The sequence below is a fragment of the Eumetopias jubatus genome, unplaced genomic scaffold (genome assembly GCF_037043125.1).
Source record: "Eumetopias jubatus isolate StellerSeaLion01/CBP00866 unplaced genomic scaffold, mEumJub1_p1.0 scaffold_7, whole genome shotgun sequence".
Taxonomy (NCBI): Eukaryota; Metazoa; Chordata; class Mammalia; order Carnivora; family Otariidae; genus Eumetopias; species Eumetopias jubatus.
Genome location: NW_028274813.1, coordinates 110,535,078 through 110,553,933, shown reverse-complemented (window position 1 = coordinate 110,553,933; position 18,856 = coordinate 110,535,078). Strand labels below are relative to the sequence as shown.

The 18,856-nt window shown below is 51.0% G+C and overlaps 1 protein-coding gene across 1 annotated transcript in view; it reads right to left on the bottom strand.

Moving 5' to 3' along the window:
• Window positions 1-18,427, bottom strand: part of THSD4 (thrombospondin type 1 domain containing 4) — a 580,073-nt gene extending 561,646 nt beyond the window's left edge. Inside the window, exon 1 of the mRNA XM_088025131.1 lies at window positions 18,144-18,427. The gene's annotated coding sequence lies outside the window, so the exon portion shown is untranslated. The remainder of the gene's footprint in view (window positions 1-18,143) is intronic.
• Window positions 18,428-18,856: the final 429 nt, after the last annotated feature.

Genomic DNA, 18,856 nt, shown 5'->3' with positions numbered 1-18,856 from the left:
TTGAGGTTTGCTTCTGTTGATTTATAACTTTTCTTGACAGTGATCAAAAAATCCAACAATCTAGTTTCTGTTAGGACATATGCTCCCTGGGGGATGGAGGCCCGACCCTGTCTCCTTTCCACAAAAATCCTGCAGGAAGGCTGAACAGTCGCCTGGTTCGGGTCAGGCTCACGGCACAGTCCCCACACACCAGGAGGAAGAGGCAGGGGGTTCCAAGGCCCAGTATGGTGGAGACGGAAAGGGGAGCCATGACAGGTCTGACCCGGGGCAGAAAATGCCTCCCAACCCCAGAAGAGGCCACTGTGCCCTGGACAGTGGCGCTATCCTGCTGCCTCTTCCCCACAGGCCCACCTCTGAGGATCGTTCCTGCCCCTTCTCCTCATGGCCTGACCAGAACTCCTGGAAAAACCCACCCGATTTCCGCGTACCCCGGAAGTGAATGATCTGCTCAGCTCCTTGTGTGTGGGTTCCGAGAGGCCACACCCCAGGTCCAGGGGTCCAGTTCCACCTCCCTGCCTTCCCCCCACACTCGGGCTTCTCCCTCTGGAACTCCCATAATGTAAAGCAACCACCCGCTTAGACAAAAGCCACACTCCCTGGGGCAGTGGACAGGATGCACTGCCACAAGAATGAGGACCAGAGATTTTAGGAGGCAGTTCCAGACCCCAGATCAGCACCCAGTACCATGTGTTGGGGGCAAGTCTCAGAACCTGCCCTTTCCTTTATGAAAGCCACCCCCTTGAAGGTCCTGACAGAACGAGAGCCTCCACACCGGACCTACGTTCCACCCTATCCTGTCTTTACCAACATCACCAACACCTCTTCTTGCTCTGCCACCATTTCTGCCAATTTTCTTCCCCCAGAACTGTGGCCAGCCATTTGCAGTGCCCCCTACCTGACATTCCAGTTGTCGGTGGACAAAAGTACCAGGATGTAGTCTCCCAACATCAGTGTTCAACCCACGACTGTCTTCCATTATCAGTCAAGGGGAAGAAGAGTCAGGAACCAGCTTTTACTAAGCACCTGATATGGGACATGAATCATATGATTTAATCCTCACAACAAACCTGAGGCCACACGGTGGGTGGAGGGTAGGCCTGGGACTTGAGCACAGATCACCGACACCAGAGCTGGTCCTCTTTTCATTCTGTTAGACTCACTGCCTCCCACCTAGCAGAGATTCATGCTCAGCTAGACATTTAGTAAATAAGTGAATGGACGGATGGATGGATGGACGCTCTCCTAAGGGGTTGGGTGTGCCTCACGGATTTGCTGGCAGATGAAACACTTCAGGACATGATTGTTTACTGTGCCATGAACATCGTCTAGAGCAAAGTGAGCCAAGATGAGTGACTTAATAATCTATTATTTCAGATAATAATAATCATGAGGCTAAGGATATTAGCAAACATCTACTGAGTGGCTACCATGTGCCAAATGGCATTCTCCATGCTTGACATACATTACCTCATTTCATCCTCACAACAGTCTCATGAAGGGAGTACCATTGGGAAATGGAGGTACAGAGAAGTTAAGTCACTTTTCCAAGCCACCCAGTGAGTAGGTAAGGGAGTTAGGATTCAATCCAGGCAGCCCGAGCCCAGATTTTATGCACTAGATCATCGTTTGACACTGCCTTCTACCCTCATCTGGGCAGGGCTGGCTTAAATGATCAGAGCAGAGACGTGTGACTTTCACTTCTTAGAAAACAGGGCCCACGTCTGATTTCTCTCTGCTCTTGCTGATACTTGATCAGTGGCTGCAGACTGCCCTAGAACCAGAAGGAAGGTGCTGACCCACCACAGACCTGTGCTGCCTCCACAGAGGAGCCGACCTTCCCAAGCCCTCTGGTGGCTGTCATCACACCCCACAGCCCTTGCAGGAAATCCGGTCCCAGGCAGCAAGGTATTCCAGGCCAAGACCTGAGGAGCCCCCGGCCAGGTCACATTTCTAGCCTCTTCCAGCTGGGCGAAGCCAGCCAGTAAAACGTTCCCCTCTCCATCTTCTGTGCTCCCTCTTGCGTCCTACCCCCTTGCAGGGCTTGTCCTTCTCTGTCATAGGCAAACTCAGCCATATAATTCATTTCTTCCCAACGAGCTTCCATTCTGCAAACTGGCTGGCTTACCCAGAGCAACCTCCAAACCCACAGAATCCCAATTTAGGGAAAATGTTTGAAGAGCCATTGAAACTCCCCGGATACTTCCAAGCAAACACATTACAGCAGGCTTGGTTACTCAATTAAGAAAACACCTACCTCTCCTTTCTTACCTGGAGGAATTGGTAATCAGCACAGATTAGTTAAGGATTTCAATACAGATTGCATCATTTTCACGGTGATTAACACTGATGTGGTTTTACATTTGTTTTCAGTCCTTAAAAAACGTTTCCCAGGTAACTAAGGAGAATATTCAAGGTCAGAAAAATCGGCAAGGCAAGATATTTAAAATAAATGAGCCATTTGTTCCTGCTTCTGTCCAAAGTTGCTTTTTCAGTTTCAAATGACACGATACTACGGATCAAAGGCAGAAATGCATCTGGAGAAAGACCTTTTCTCTTCCCCAAATAGTACTTGGTCATTTGATTTACAGCACTCGATAAACCCTGTTAAATGTCTTTACTTCCCTGTAAGTCTCCAGCAGAACCCCGATCTAGCAATCGTCACAGTGTATCACTGTGATTTGCGTTTGTCTTTGAACCCCCATAACACAAGACTACAGAAGAGTAAAGACTTTTCTAAAAGACTTGTTTTTTTATGTTCCTGAAGCCTAGAACAGCGCCTGGGGCACAGTAGGTGCTCCTTGATGACAGAGAGAATTTACATTCAGTCTCCCTCAGGAGGGCCTTCTCTCCAAAACGATCATACTGTGTCTCCAGTGTTTCCAAGGTACCCTTGTCCAGCCCCGCCTCTGAACAGCCACTCTGCTTCCACAATAATTGCTAACGCTTTCTGAAATTAACACTATTGATAATATTCTCGGGCCCCCTCTGGAAGCCTCCAACATGCAAATCAACAGCTGTGATGGGCTGCTGCCACCCAATCTAGGGATCAAAAACACCCAGAGACAGCCCCAGCCCTCCTCCCCAGTCTGAGGACTCAATCTTTCCCCAGCACCCTCTGCCAAGAGCAGTTTGTGATCCCTAGGTTATAGTTATCAAAGGAAACAAGATCAGACTCCCACAACTGAGCTCTGCATGGGAACCACAGATATGGCGGCCCAGGCCCTGTCCTAAGATGCTGAGCTAGCTCATTTCAAAAAAACCAGCTTGGTCAAAAGCAGGTGGCCATGGGACTAACGGCAGCTTTGGCTCAGGCTGAGCCAACCTCCTGGTCCACCTCCTTTCCTTCTGATACAAACTCAGGTCCTGCCACCAGCAAATAACCTCTTGCCACTCCAGCAAGCAGTGTGTACATCTGTGCGTGTGTGTGTGTGTGCACGTGCACACACGTATCGGGGAAGAAGGGTGTACCAGAAGAACTAACAGTAAAAGAACACATTCATAGAGGGCAAGTACCATGTTCATCTACAGAATGGGTCCAGGCGAGACTTCAGGGCTGGGAGGAATGGAGCACATGTGGTGTTCTTTCAGGAAAAAAGTTATCTATAAAATTAGGCACACTTATATATGTTCTCAAGACAACCTAGGAGGTAGGTGCCCTCGATCTCCCCATTTTACAGAAAAGGAAGCTGAGGCTGTGAGCAGTGAAGCAGTATGTCCACAGTCCCAGAACTAGTAAGTGAGCAGCAGGATCTGAACCCAGGCCACTGGATAGCCGTCTCCCGGGCCTCCTAACGCGCTACATCATATACACATTTCCAGGAAAGCTGCTCGTGTTCACGCTGACCTGGTGCACAACACGCAGGCTGCAGCATGAGCCCCAGCCGGGGGGGCTGCTCTGGGTGAGGTTGTGCTCTGTCCTGCTCAGGGCAGGGCAGCTTTGGCCTTGGCTCCTGGAGATTCCCTCAGTGCCCGCACGCACTTGCCCAGCCAGAACACATCCTGGCTCAGTAAGCCTCGGCCGCCATAAATCAGCCAGCCTCACGCTCTGCCCTTGGTGCTTCCGAACATCAGGGGAAAGGATTTGCCATTTTTTTTTTGCTTGGCTCCTGGGGCTTCTGCATTGACATTCGAATTATATCATTATCTTTTTAAGTGATAGAAATCTAGTCAATGATTTGTAGCAATCACTGCTGTACCATGTATGCCAAGAGGCTCCGTATATCCTCCCAGAAAGAAGCAGAAGCCTAGCAAATTAGTCTTACTCCCTTTACACAATTCTGTGATGGGCCGGTATTAGGTAAAGCTGAAATCAGGTGCTGTGATTAAAAGATTATGATAATGTGAAACAGACAGCCATGTCATGAATTAGGAAATATACTTAAGGAAACCAAGAGAAGCAAGTCATTGGAGTCAAAGGTCACACAGAGGTCAAGGGGGACAATACAAGGCAATTAGGTGTAGCAGAATGAAACTGTTATCATACCCCTTTTCTCAAGCTTCAGTGGCCATGCAAATCTGTTCTCTTCCTGTCTCGTGTCTGCTTTGTTGACGCTCCCTGTGACCCAAACCAGGACGAGAAAAATATCAACAACATCAGCTTCCACGAATGAGCTGTGCATGCGGGGGAAGGACTCTGACCTCTCTGATTATTATCTCAGGACTCTTTCCTCCCCATTCTATCATCCCACTAATCACTGAGATCATTACACTGTGTCCCTGATTTCCCTGTGAACCTTTGTCAGCGATCAGATGGGCGTGTTTCTGGGTTCTCTATTCTGTGCCACTGACCTATGTGCCCGACCCACTGCTAACACCACACGGTCTGAATTTGTGTAGCTACAGAGGTCTCGAAACCTGGCAGACCGATTCCTCCTACTACATTCTTTTTTTGCAAAATGATTTTTAGAAGTTTGATTATGATGTACCACGGTATGGGTTTCTTTGGGTTTATCCGGTTGGGGATTCACTAAAGCTTCCTGATTCTGCAGGTTTGTATCTTAGCCTAACCCCAGGAAGTTTTAGTTCACTGAGTATTTTTCAGTCCTGCCTTCTTTCTTCTGTCTTAGGATTTCAGAGACATTATTATAGTCCTACAGTTTCCTAAGGATCTGTCTTTTTTCCCCTCTCCCAGTCTGTTTTCTCTCCGTTGCTCAGATCCAGGAATTTTTATTGTTACAGCTTCAAATTCACTGATTTTTTTCCTCCGTCATCTCCATGAGATTTTATTTCAGTTGTTATATTTTTCACTTCAAAAGCCGTCATTTGGTTCTCCTTTATGTCTGCTGTTTTTTTTCTGAGACTTTCTGTTGTTTCCTCATTTGTCTCAAGCACGTTCATAGTTGCTCACTGAAGCATTTTACGATGGCCGCTCTAAAAGCTTTGCCAGATAATTCTCACATCTCCATCATCTTGTTGTTGGCCTTGATTGTCCTTTCTCATTCAGTTGGAGCTCTTCCTGGTTCTTGGTATGATGAGTAATGTTCAATCAAAACCTGGATGTTTCAGGTATCATGTTATGAGGCTCTAGATCTTATGTAAACCTACCATTATGGCTGGGGGAGAGGGAAGCCCAAATTTGCCAGTTGGCCTCCACTGACATTGGCAGGGGAAGGGGGGACCCATCATAACTGCTGAGCAGGGATGGGAGTCCAGCTCTCCAGCGGGTCCCATTGATACTTCCCTGGCTGGAAGGGGTAGGAATGGCTCACTACTGTGCCTCATATGGTCTCCTTTGGCACCACTGGTGGGAGGGAAAGGGAGACAAATAACCTCATTACTACTGGGTGGTGTTAAGAGTCCTGACTCTCCACTAGGCCATCTCTGATCACCCCAGTGGGGAGAGGGAGGGATGTCTTATTGATGCTCGGTGAGAATGAAAGTCTAGGCTCCCCACATATCTCAACTGAGAAAAGAGCCCTCCGAAATGGTCTAGGTTGTCACCATGCACTTAGGAATGAAGAATGAGTGACCCTAGAGATGGAGAAGGTATGGCTGGAGGTCATCCGGCAAGTTCGTGCAAAGTCAGGACTGAACACCCATGCCCCTGGCTCCAAGATCACTTGTCTGTAAACCAAAGAGCTCTTAAAGCACAGGAAGAATACCAGCCCCCAGCCAATGCAAAATGAAAAGTCTCACTGGCCAAAGGATAGTGGCTGCCTCCTTTCACATCCTGCCAGACCCCAGGCCAGAAAGCACACGTGGTTATGCACCATAATCCTCTAAACAACACAAACAGACATCTACTCAAGACAGGCCTTCTGTCCAAGACACACAGCAAAAGCACACTCGCGAGCCAAGAGCTACAGCATCACGGTCACCTTCGGGGCTGGTGGTCTTCCATCTGGAGAGGATCCTGGCTTTCCTACCATTGGAATCCCTGAAACCAAGATACACCCAGGAGCTGCAGAACTCAGAGCAGCCAGCAGGCCAGGCGCCCCCCCTCCTGGCTGGAGAGCTGGGTCTGCAGGCCCCGGACCTGGGGCCTCTGGTCTGGTCCCAGTGGGCCGGCCAGCAGTCTCAACCCAGCACTGCTTATTCTTCTGCAAGGGAAAGCTGGTGACCCGGGAAGGGAAACTGCTGTCTAACAGCCTTTGTTTTCATTTCCATTTAAAAAGGTTAGTGACTTTACTGCATGTGGAAAGAACCAAAGCCACAGTTTCAAAGTGGCTCAGCATGTTTGGGGGCTGATCAAATATACAGAACTTTTGGGTGGGGAGGAAAAGAAAGGGAAGGAGGGAACAAAAGTTTATTCCACGTTCACCATGTGCCAGACATACGTCTGGTTCCTCCTTCCATGCCTTCCCGGGCCTCTACAGTAAAAAGTCCAGGCAAAATCAAGTTCCAAGGCCCTTACATAGGTCATCATGCTGTTGGGAGTCAGGCAGAATTGCCAGACTCCGCAACAGTATATGACAATAAACAATTTCATGGGATACAATTGGAATCAGGAAATGGAATGACGATAACAATGTGAATAAAGTCATTTGATGCCTAAATTTTGAAATGATACGATTAAAATTTTTTAACGCGTTAGAATAACTACTTAAAGAATTACAGGGGTGCCTGGGTGGCTCAGTCGGTTAAGCAGCTGCCTTCGGCTCAGGTCATGATCCTGGGGTCCTGGGATCGAGCCCCACGTCTGGCTCCCTGCTCAGCGGAGAGCCTGCTTCCTCCTCTCCCTCTGCCTGCCACTCTGCCTATTTGTGCTCTCTGTCAGATAAAAAAATAAAATCTTAAAAAAAAAAAAAAAGAACTACAAACTATGTCGAAGTAATTGCCTACCTTGGTATCACCCAAGATGGTAAGACCCACAATCATTTGAATTAATTTGTGAATTAAGCTACATACTCTTATGGGCACTCGGACTTCTACAAGTGATTTTGTTAAGTACTGAGATATTTTAACATTCACTTTTATAATTTAAAACAATTTTGAAGCGCTTTATAGTCAACAAACTCTGACCAGTAGGCCAAACCTGACCCACTGCCTGTTTTATGGTATCTTCAAATTAAAAAAAAAAAAAAAGAATAGAAAAAATCAGGATACTATTTTATGACATAAAAATTATACGAAATTCAAACTGAGGTATCCGCAGAAAAACAAACAAACAAAGGTTTAACTAGAACACAGCCTGGCCCACATCTTCACGTGCTGTCTATCGCTCTTCCCGTGCTCAAATGGCAGAGGTGATTCATTGCCACAAAGCCCATCCAGCCTGCAGAGCTGAAATACTAATTCTCTGGCCCTTTACGAAAAAAGCCTGCCGAGCCCTGATCTAGGCCCTCTGTCAGATAGTGGTGCCAGATTAAAAACATACCAAGATGATGATGATGAACCACCACCACCAGCGTGGTTCTTGAGGGAGCCAAAGAGCGGGCATGAGATACTCAGTGAGCGTTTATGAGCAACCTTAGAGATAACGCTGATCCACAACGGGAAAAGCAACATTAAAGCAACATTAAAGCAAAACGACACTTTCTAGGAGAATGTATCAAGCACACAGCACGCTCTTTACATTTATTTTATGGGAACAAAGAAAGTCAATTATGAGAGATCTGAATCCTGTGAGGTCTTCAAGAATGTAGCCCTCCCATCAAACCCAGCAGGCTTCTATTTCCTTCCCCTCCGCCCACATTGATTCCCTGTTACGCTGAGGGCCCCCTCAAGTCTCTGAACTCCCACCAGTCAGAGTCTGATGCCCCTCTCCTGGCCCCCAGCCTTCCTACTGCATAATGTTTACCGCACCCATCAACCTCTCGGCCTGCCCCCTCCCCAACGATGTAAGTACCCCCCCCCCCCCGACCCAGGCAGGAAGACCATCTTCTTTATCTTCAAGATGGTAAGTAAGGCACATTGGAGGCCCTTCCTTTCATCACAGAGATGAACACTGTCTCCTCTAACTCTTACAGTGCCTACCGGGATTCCTGGTCCATTTCACACAGGAGGAAGCTGAAGTTCAAGGAGGTTAAGACCACCTGTCCGTAGCCACATGGGCAGCAAGTGGCAGAGTCAGGATCGGAGTTCACACCATTGACAACGCAGGGCGCTGCTACCTGAGGGGCCCCAGAGGCTCAGAAAGCACTGGATGCAGGAGTAAGGGACTGCCCGGAGCTGCCCATACGGAACCCCCGTCCCCCCCCCCACACACACACACACCAGCGGAGGAACACGACCTCGGAAGTTGCGAGACCTCCGGACCCACTCTGCTGAGAGGAAGCAGCCAGGCACCGAAGAGCACACACTGCATGATTCCATTTTCAGGTGAGTGCCCGATGAACGCTGATATGATTGCCTGTGTGCAAGTCAGGGAGGCCGCACCTCCCCGCGCCTCTTGCTAGGAGTGAGGTGCCGAGTTGTCCCGGTGCCCGCCTGAGGACAGAATGGAACAGAAGAGGGAAAGGGAAGACAGAAAACAAGCGCCCCTTCTGTTTCTCAGCACTCGCACCTGAGCCTCCCAGGTGCATTTTCTCTGCAGCGCCTCTGAGCTGCACGGATCGCTATGGGAACGGCTCTGGCTTTGGACCTGGTCATTACATGGCTGGGAACTGAATTTCCAAACAGAACATGAGATGGGGGCGGGGGGAGAAGAGGTGGCGGGGAGAAAAATAATAGCAAGTTGAACAGGGACCTTGGTAGTTACTAATTTTTTCTTTTCTTTTTTTTTAAGATTTTATTTATTTGAGAGAAAGAGAGAGAAAAAGCGAGCACAAGCAGGGGGAGTGGGAGAGGGAGAAGCAGGCTCCCCCCTGAGCAGGGAAGCCCGATGTGGGGCTCGATCCCGGGACCCTGGGATCATGACCTGAGCCGAAGGCAGACGCTTAACCGACTGAGCCACCCAGGCGCCCTGCTAGTTATTAATTTTTTGATTAGGGAAAAACTAGAAACAACTGAGACCACGAACTAAAATGATGGAAATTGTCATTTATGCCTAAAAGTGAGAAGCCTGACTAGGTCAAGAGAAATGTTTACACAAAATCACAGTCTGTAAAAAAGACAGATGTGCGTGTGCTTCCAGGCAAATATCAAGGAGAAAACAGAAGGGTGTAAGCGGTTAGTGTACTATGTAGACATGAGAGGGACCGAGGAGAGCAGAAAGAGGAGGGAGGGATGTTTTGGTAAAGTTACATGCACAGTAAAAGTCAAGTTAAAAAAAAACATATTTGTGGAATCATAAATTATACCGTCTTTCTGGAAGGCCAGTTGGCCCATATGCATCACATACCTTTGGAGTATTTGTATCTTTTGTCCCCCAAACACGCACAAAACAAGCAGTTTTATTTGTAAATAATACTGAAAAACCAAAAACAACATGTCCCCCAAGAGGGGGCTGTTTAAGCAAACAGTGATGTTTTTAAAAATACTCTCCAGCCATTAAGAACACCATGTTTTGGAAGAATACTGAATATTTAGTATTTAGGGGAAATGTTTATGATTTCGTGTTAAATGAAAAAAGTACTGAACCAAACAATATGTTTAGCATGATACCAATGTTATAAAACTGTGTGTGTGTGTGTGTGTGTGTGTGTGTGTGTGTGTGTGTGTGTGTAGGAAGAGAGACTACAGAGGCACACATTACAACTAATGGTCATCACTGGTTGGGGAATTATGGATCATTTGTGTTTTTCTGTTATTTCCTAAGTTTTCTACAATAAATATACCTTGTAATTGAGAAACTTAACTAGCAAATCAGCAGTGCTGTCATCGGCAGGCCGAGTTTGCCACCATGGTCCACCTGGGTTACAAGTGCCGCAGCCGATGTGCAGCACCCACACTGGATGGACTATGACAAAGGTCGCTCCTGAGCCCCCACCCCACCCCACCCCACCCCCGGCCCACTTCTCCCGGGCACAGGTCCACTGCACCCACGCCACCTGTCCAGGACGTCTCCCGACAGACTCCACCGACCGCATGAGCCAAGGGCGGTGCAGCAAGGTGTCTGGAGGAGAACAGCTGGGCATCCCGGGCATCCCGGGCACAGCAAGCCAACCAGGCCCGCACCCGCCTGCACCTCCACACTGGTAGGAGCACTTGCTCCACCCGCCCCGATGTTTCTGGTTCTCTCACATCTGCCCACAGTAAAGAATGAGCCCCGCTGTGTGCTGCATCTGTTTTGAGGCTGGAACTCCATCCCTTCTCTAAGCAAAATCGCTTAGATTTTACTTTAAGAGTGGGTTATGTGGTGATAAAAAGGAATGAGGTACTGATCCATGCTTCAAGAGGGATGATGACATTAATCTTAAGAAAGAAGCAAGGCGCCGAAGACCACATATTGTAGGATTCCATTTATCTGAAATGTCCAGAATCCAGAGAGGCTGGTGGGGAGGGAGGATGGGGAGTGACTTCTAATGGGTATGGAGTTTCTTTTGAAGGTGATGAAAATATTCTGGAATTACATAACGGGTGATGATTGCACAACTCCGTGAATAAACTAAAAACTACCAAATTGTACGCTTTAAAATGGTGAATTTTATGCTATGTGAATTACATCTCAATTTTTTAAAAATTGTAAGTGGGTTACAATTAGACTTTTAAGTGGTTACCATTAGACTTGCCAGTGGGTTACAATTAGACTGAGGCACTAACTAGCCCATTAGTTTGCCCAGAGCACAAGTTTTGGAGTCAGATGATTGGAAATTCAAACATCACTCTGACATCTACTTGCTGTGTGAGCAGGTGCAAGTTCCTTAACCTCTCTGTGCCTCACTTTTCTAGGCTGTAGAATAGGAATAATAATGTCTAGCTCACATGAATTATTGAGAGAATGCAATAACTTAATGCAGGTAAATCCCAGGACCTGATACAGAGCTCCGTAAATGGTAGCTCCTTCTCCTCAGCAGGCCAAAAGATCCCTTGAACTTCAAGCAGAATGAAACCCTGGGCCCTGGGGCGCCTGGGTGGCTCAGTCATTGGGCGTCTGCCTTCGGCTCAGGTCATGATCTCAGGGTCCTGGGATCGAGCCCCGCATCGGGCTCCCTGCTTCTCCCTCTCCCACTCCCCCTGCTTGTGTTCCCTCTCTCGCTGTGTCTCTCTCTGTCAAATAAATAAATAAAATCTTTTAAAAAAAGAAACCCTGGGCCCTGACTGGAACATCACTAAAGTCAAGCAGGCCCTGGGTACTTGTCTGTTCTGACAAAGACACTAAATGAGCCAGAGGCTAGGATGTCAGTGCACACCCTGTAATGAGACTCAAAGCTTGAAGACACAGCTCCACGCCGAAGGCTCGCCTTATAACCAGCAGTAAACTCCCCCGCCCCTCCTCCCCGCCCCCACAGTCCAAAGGGCCTCCTGTCCACTGTTGGCTGTGACCGTCCTCTCAACCATTAGATAAGTGTTACTATTATTAGCCTCAATCAAGGAGGAGGCAATGGGAGCTCAGAGAAACCAGAACAGGGGACAGAGCTGTGACTTGCATCCGGATCAGACTGTCTCCACTGTTCCTAATTCTGCTCGCGAGGCAACTGCCCTCTCTACCCTCAGCCTCTTCGCTTGGGGCCGTCAGGTCACAGCAAGGCTGTCCACGGGCTGGCGCGCAGCGGGCTTGCCACAGGAGGACCAGGCAGGTGTCCCTGCCCGTCCACCGCGTCTGGCCGGCGAGCATGGAGGCAGGGGGCAAGGGGCAGGGCAGTGTCATCCAAAGGGCAGCTGGAGGCCAGGGAATCAGCAGCAGAGGGAGGGGAGAGGGGGGCCAGAATTCAAGGCATGTGAGGGTCAGGGGTCAAATAAACGAGATCAATCAGAGAGAGAGTCGTCAGTTCCCCCACAGCAAGGCTTAGAGACCTGGAGGAGAAGCTGCTCAGAGAAGCTCTCTGCTTCGCAGAGAAGCCGTGGTCTCTGGGCTCGGCCCGAAAAGCCGGGGGAACAGGACAGCACTCCCACGGGTCTAAGACTGCAGTGAGCACTTTGTGCTCTCATGCATCTCACCCGGGGTCTGTACTATTATCACCCTCATTCCACAGACCGGAAAACCACAGCAGAAAAGGAAACTGTCCAGGAAGCCGCAGCTTAGTGGAGGCCAGGTCCGGAGCCCAGGGAGCTGGCTCCGAGGGGCTCCCACCCTCAGCATCCCTGAGCCCGCTGCCCGGCCCAGGAGAAGGTGGACCCTACTACTAGAGATATGGGCCAGCCATGGCCACACGCCCTCCTCTCTGCCTTGAAATGACACGTGGTCAGAGGCACTGCATTTCAGGAGGAGAAGTCTGTTTGGCAACTACGAATTTGTAACTTGCTGATAGGATCGGAAGGTTTCCAAGAAGGAATCAGGTAGAGCAGCCTCCCGGCTGTCCATGTATCCATGTTCCTAAGAAATTAATCTCTCTTGACTGAGCCTCCAAGAAAAATGGTTAAGTCAAAGGCGTGGCTTGTCACCCCGCACCCCTCCCCCCGTGGTGATGTGGCTGCATCCCGGCCATAAATCAAAGGCCATGCTCCCCCTTTCATCAGATGCCTGTACATAATTCCCTGGCGATTTCCCTGCCGGGGCTCAGAGGGCCACGGCCTAAAGGGTTAACATCTCATTTCCTCTGTCTTTCAAGCCTTAATCCCCATCCTGAGCTGGGTGCATTCCAAGCCCACCTGGAGCAGGTCATGACGAGCCCCAGCCCATGGCTGGCCCTTCATTTCCCCTGGCAGGAGATTAGATGGGGCGCCCATTAATCACTCATTACTTGGGTCCTCACTGCTGGCCAGCCCTCAGGCAGCCAGCCAGCGGGCAGGGAGGGTGGGGCAGGCCCGCCTGCTGCCCAGCCCAGGCCCCGAGCTGCCCAGGGTCACATTTCTGTGTCGACGGCCTGGCTCTCTGTCCTCTGGACCACGCCCAAGAGGAGAGGGCCTAGAGAGAACACCGTGTAGTATCACTGAAGGGACCTGCTTCTGCAGGGCTCACCGGAGGGGACAGTGATATGCGCACTGGAAAGATGAGGTAAAAAGAGAAAGAGGTGAGCAGAAAGAAGCCACTCTTCCAGGATAGCTAGCCATCAACAGAGAACACAGCTGCCCCTCTGTGTCTGAGGTTCTTCCTTGAGGAATCTCAAGGAAGGGGAAGGGAGTGGGGTGGGGAGGGGATGTTGAATGGATAATTCATCATCATCACCATCATTATTATTATCGCACAGCTGCAGGTGTTGATTTGCTGGGTTGGAATATAAGTTTGCAATATTTTGCCCTTCCGACACAAACCCCCTGGACTTGAGGGGGCCTGAGATTATGTGTATGTGTGTGTGTGTGTGTGTGTGTGTGTGTGTGTGTGTATTTATAGCACATGTATTGAGGGCCAACTGCCTGCCAAACCCTGACTGGGTACAGAGAAGGTAAGAGAAACCGAATGACTACAGGCATTGAGCACCCACTCCATGCTGGGCCTCTCCCTAATGCCTAGGGGGCCGGTCCACCCGTCCCCACACCAGCCCCCCAGGTTTTGGCCATCCTTCTGTCACACACGGCTGAAACTTAGAAAGGGGGCAAAATAAGGGCTTGTAAAACAGAGGAGATGTGTTGGTGAGCAGACTTCGCTCTGGGGAGGGAGGAGCGACTCACCAGGCCAGCAGGGAAGGCGGAGGCTGGCAAAGCGTGTTCAGCCCTATTTGGGGGGGTCCCAGCCCATTTTTTTACCTCAGAAAACTTGGGGCTCTGGAACCAACCTACCTGATCCTTCTCCCTCAGCCTTGCTCAGGCCCAGAAAGAAATTCACAAGGAGCCTGGTGGGGGCAGGGCTTGCGTACCTTTGCAGGGAGAGGATGGGGAGCATGCAGTTCAGGACTGAACTGAAGATCCCTTTGACTAAAACAGGGCTCTCTGTCTCCGCCTGGCTGGGGCCACGATGCGCCACTGCTCACTCCTTACAGTCAAGGTCAAGGCCTCTGTTAAAAAAGGACACTGTGACCTGGGATAAAGTGGCTTATTAGCTCATCACCTGTCACTAGAACCTCACGGTTGAGGCAGCCTAGGGCAGTGGTCCTCAAACCCAGCGTGTAGAATAACCAAGCACTTGAGGCAGTCTTAAAAAATGCCAATTCCCAGGCCCGGCCTCCACCCTGGAATCTGAGTGTCTTCCCAGCAGACCCTAATTCGGATTCAGATGTTCCGCAGACAACGCTTTCAGGAAACAGTAAAATAGTGTAAAGAGCACCTGACTTATAGAGCTGGGTTCTAAGATTTAGGTTCAAAACCTGAGTTGTTGACCCAAGGCAAGTAAGCTGGAGTTTTCTTCCTTGTAAAATGCGGATTATACCGTCTCCCTCACAGGTTGCTGGGAGGATTAAGGCATCAGGCATAGCACACCTCAGTGCTCACTAAACGGGACCTGAATGAGTTCATTGGGCCAGCGAGGCTCCAGAAACTGGAGAAGTCAGTTCTGAAGGGCTGGGGAGAGAAAAAAGGGCAACACAGGCCCAGGAAGTCCCAGCGTCAGCCCACGGGACCCACAGAGCAGGAGGGAAGGGGGGGCCCGAAAGAGGGCAAGAGTCCACAAAGCCTCCTCCAGCCGGAGAGCATCCCACCGCGGCTCCCCCTTCCCGGCGCCCGCCCCTGTCACGCTATAGCTCCTGGCCTAACACGGCTCATCCACTATTTTCACAGAGAAGAGTCAATAATACGTATGGAACCCTTACATCCACGCAGATGTAAATACCTATCACAATTCTCCGTGCACAGAAAAAGAGAGTTAAACAGTTGGGGAAAGGGGAGAGAAGAAGACGAAAGGAAGGAAGGTCCAACCCAGTCGTGTTGTCAAGCCGGCGGGAGCTGGCCAGGGGCTGGCACCGGGCTACACAGCCTGGAAGGGCTCAGGAAGGAGGAGCCCAGGGGCCAGTCAGGAGAAACTTCAGGATGCCTGGGAGATGAGGCAGCCCACATGACTAGGACATGTCAGGCTGCAAACACAGTAAATGCAAAGGAGGCAGGGGCGCACTTCAGCTGAGTTCAGGGAGGACCGAGACGGGGGTGTGCAAGAGAGGCTGGGGTACACTTCCTGGCAGAACTGAATTTCTGAGCTGCGGTTAGAGTGCACACAAGACCATCATAAACACACTGGGTACATCAGGCAGGAAAGAGGTGGGCTGCTCTTGGATCAGCAGACTTGAATTAAGACAATTCCAACTGCCCAGACGAAGACTGACCTTGGCCTTGTCTACCATGCCCATACCAGCATGTTCACGTCGCTAGGTCGTTGCTCAATCTCATCCCTTCGCCTGGCATGCCCTCTCTACCTCCAGCCTTTCCCATCTCTTCGAACTCCTCCTCATGCCTCAAAGCCCAGCTGTAATTTTCCTAGCTCCTCCCATGCAGAAAAATCCTCTCCCTCATCTGTGTCCCCAAGGTTCTGCATTGTTTCGTGGTTACTTTTTTTTTTTTTTTTACATCTTTTTCTCTCCCGGGTGGCTATTTATCATCTGTTAGTCTGTCAACAGATCCAGGGCACGGATATTGTCTTGTTCTGAGTTTAAGCCTCAGCACATGGTAGCAGTCCCTAGAACACAGCAGATGCCCAAAAATATCGGTTGGAGAAGAATTTAATAGAAGTGAATCCCGGGGAGCCATTGTGATTTCTTGAGTGGAATGATGTGGCGAAATCAGAATTTTAGGAATATTAATCTGTCAGCATGAAAGAAGATGGATTAAAATGAAGAAAGTGATTCGTAGCTGGGAGTCAAGAAGGGAGATTATTACTATAACCTGGACATGGTTTATGGAGGGGGCAGAGGGAAAGGAGACAGGAAAATGATCCCCTGCGATATCACAAAAGAATGTGGAAGGAACTCAGTAATGAGCGGGCTCTAAATGTGGGGGACGGGATGGGGGCATCGAGGGCATTCAAACACTGAGACTCCAGCCAATTGGGAGGCAAGTGCTGTGCAGAGAAATGCTGGGCGGAGAAGAGGGGGAGGGTAATGCCCCACCACTCTAGGATAATTGGATGCAATCACAATAAGCATTTCTAGGCAACAAAACAAAACAAACAAACAAACCCCCCCAAAACACTCAGTCAAAACATCCAACCCTGATCTTACACCCAAACTCTGGACTGTATTTAATTTTACTCATTTTTTTCCTAGCAGCCAGTTAGAAAGATTTCTTCAGGGCAGGAGATACTGACATGGAGATAAAGAACTACCCGGGTGCTCGTGGCGGCGGTCACGTGAGCTCATCTCACCAGCCCTCTTCACGAGAGGCCAGCCAGGTGGCTCATTCCGTAGGGACTCCAGGATTCGGATCACCCAAACTCATTTCCCAGGCCGGGACCTCTGGGAAATCCCTGCTCCAGCCCTGCAGAGGATTATAGGAAAGTCCCAGGACTCCCATCTGCTTCCTCGTATTAATTCCAGGGCTAGGATTTTGTTTTCCAAGGAATTCAACTATGGTGCCAACAAAAATCTACAGGAATTGAGTAGTACCGTATTTAAATCGTGTATTTCAAATGTTTGCTTCTTTGTATATGGAGACCCAGTAAGATCCTATTAAGCCCTTCATCACCCCTTAATCAATGAAGTAAAGACATGCAGGTTGTGCAGGTTTTAAGAGCTGTGTGAGCTTTGAAAAATCTTTAGAATATTACTCTGTGCCTGGGTGCCTTCAGCCGTGCAGACAGTTGGACAAGATGATTTCTTGGACCTCTCTCGGGTCTCCCTCCACGTCTCGTATTCCCAGTTCCAACAGGCATCCCCCAATCATTTCAGCTACCCAGGTCCGAGGCTTCAGATTCACTTACTGTGCGGCGTGGGGGTGGGGGGTCACAAAGGAGACTTGAAGAGACGCAAGCATGCACATTTAATAGGCAGTAGGGGAGGCTGGGGGTGGGGGGGAGCCAGGGCTGGGTGTAGACTGCTTAGGAAACACCAGATTTCCAGATGCTAAGTGGGCCTGAGAACGCCCTGAAATCCACTTCCCAAGTTAGGGCTGATGTTATTTCAAAGAAAAAAAATATATACTAACTTGCAGATCTCTAAAGCCCTACGAGCTACTTCTGGAACAGCCAATTCTATAAGCGCGCCAAGGGACTGCAGGTACTTGGGCTGCACTTGAGGAAGTCTCCGGAGTTGGCGGAAACAACCCATCCACTCCGGCTCCCAGAGGCGCTGGGCTGCAGCGGCTTAGCTCAGACACACACAAGGATTTGAGGCTTTCTAGAAAACATCGTGGCCAAGGCCCCGGGCTGGGGCTCGATGCGCGCGGACCGAGACCGACCAGCTCTCCGACCCGGGGCAGAAGGGAGGCGAGGCTGCGGTTGGGGCGCACGGGCTGGGTGTGCCCTCGCCGGCCCCCTCGGCCCCGGCCCAGGGAGCGCGGGGCCCCGACTACGGAACGGCCCAGGTTGGCTGTCCCTAGAGTTTCAGAGTTGGAGGGTTGAGGGGTGAGTGCTGGCGCCGGGACAGAGTAAATCCCCAAGGAAGGGAAGGAAGGGAAGGGAAGCGAAGTGGAAGGAAAGCTAAGGGAAGGAGAGGCGGCACAGCCGTCGGCACGGACCTAGCGCGCGCTGGCTCCCCAAGCCCGGGGTGGGCTCAGCCCCGCGGCGCCCCGGACACACCCACTGCGCCCCGCCGCCCGCGCCATCGCGTCCTGCGGTCCAGAGCGGGCCCGAGAGGAGGGCAGCGGCCCCGGCCGGGTCGGGGCGCAGGGGGCGCGGGGCGCGCGGCGCGGGCAGCTCTGCTCACCTGGCGGTCCGCGTCCCGGATCGGCCGGCGGCCGCCTCGCCTCGCCCCCGCGTGCTTCCCGGCGCCGGGCAGCCCCGAGCACGCCTCATGGACGGCCGCCGCCGCCGCCCCGCACCCGCCCTGCACGGGCTCCCGCTGCGCCCCGGTTCAGCGTCGGGCTGAGCGGGCGGCCAGAGGCTCGGGTGCGCGCGGAAAGCTGTGGCTCGGAGTTTGCGATCGGAGAACCGGGATCCGCGCTCCTTCGGTCCCTCCTCCCTCCCCCACTCGCGGCCTCCCGCTGTCATCTGGAACCGCTCCTGTCGCCCCCTGGCGGCCGCCTCGGGAAGGACCGGCCCCCTATCCACCCCCTGCGACCCTGGAGGGGCCCCTTGCAAACCCGAGCGGGACTAAGCACTGGGTACCGGGACAACAGACATCGTCCCGTAAAGAGAAGGACAAGTCTAGGCAGGAGGGTGGCGAGAGTGGAAGGAAGCGTGGTCCGGATCGGCCAGGACCCGCTGGGGGAGAGGAAGAAGGGCTGAGACCAGGAGGTAAAGGAGGGCCAGATGGTGGAAGGCCTTGAATTACGGGTTCATTTTTTCCTGCGGTTTGTGGGAGCCATTGAAGGACTGAGGTCCAAGAGGGACAGGTGCATCCTTGTGTTTGGAACAATCATTCTGGCTGCAACAGGATGGGGCTGAGGCTGAAGCAAGGAGCCAGCAAGGAAAATGTCG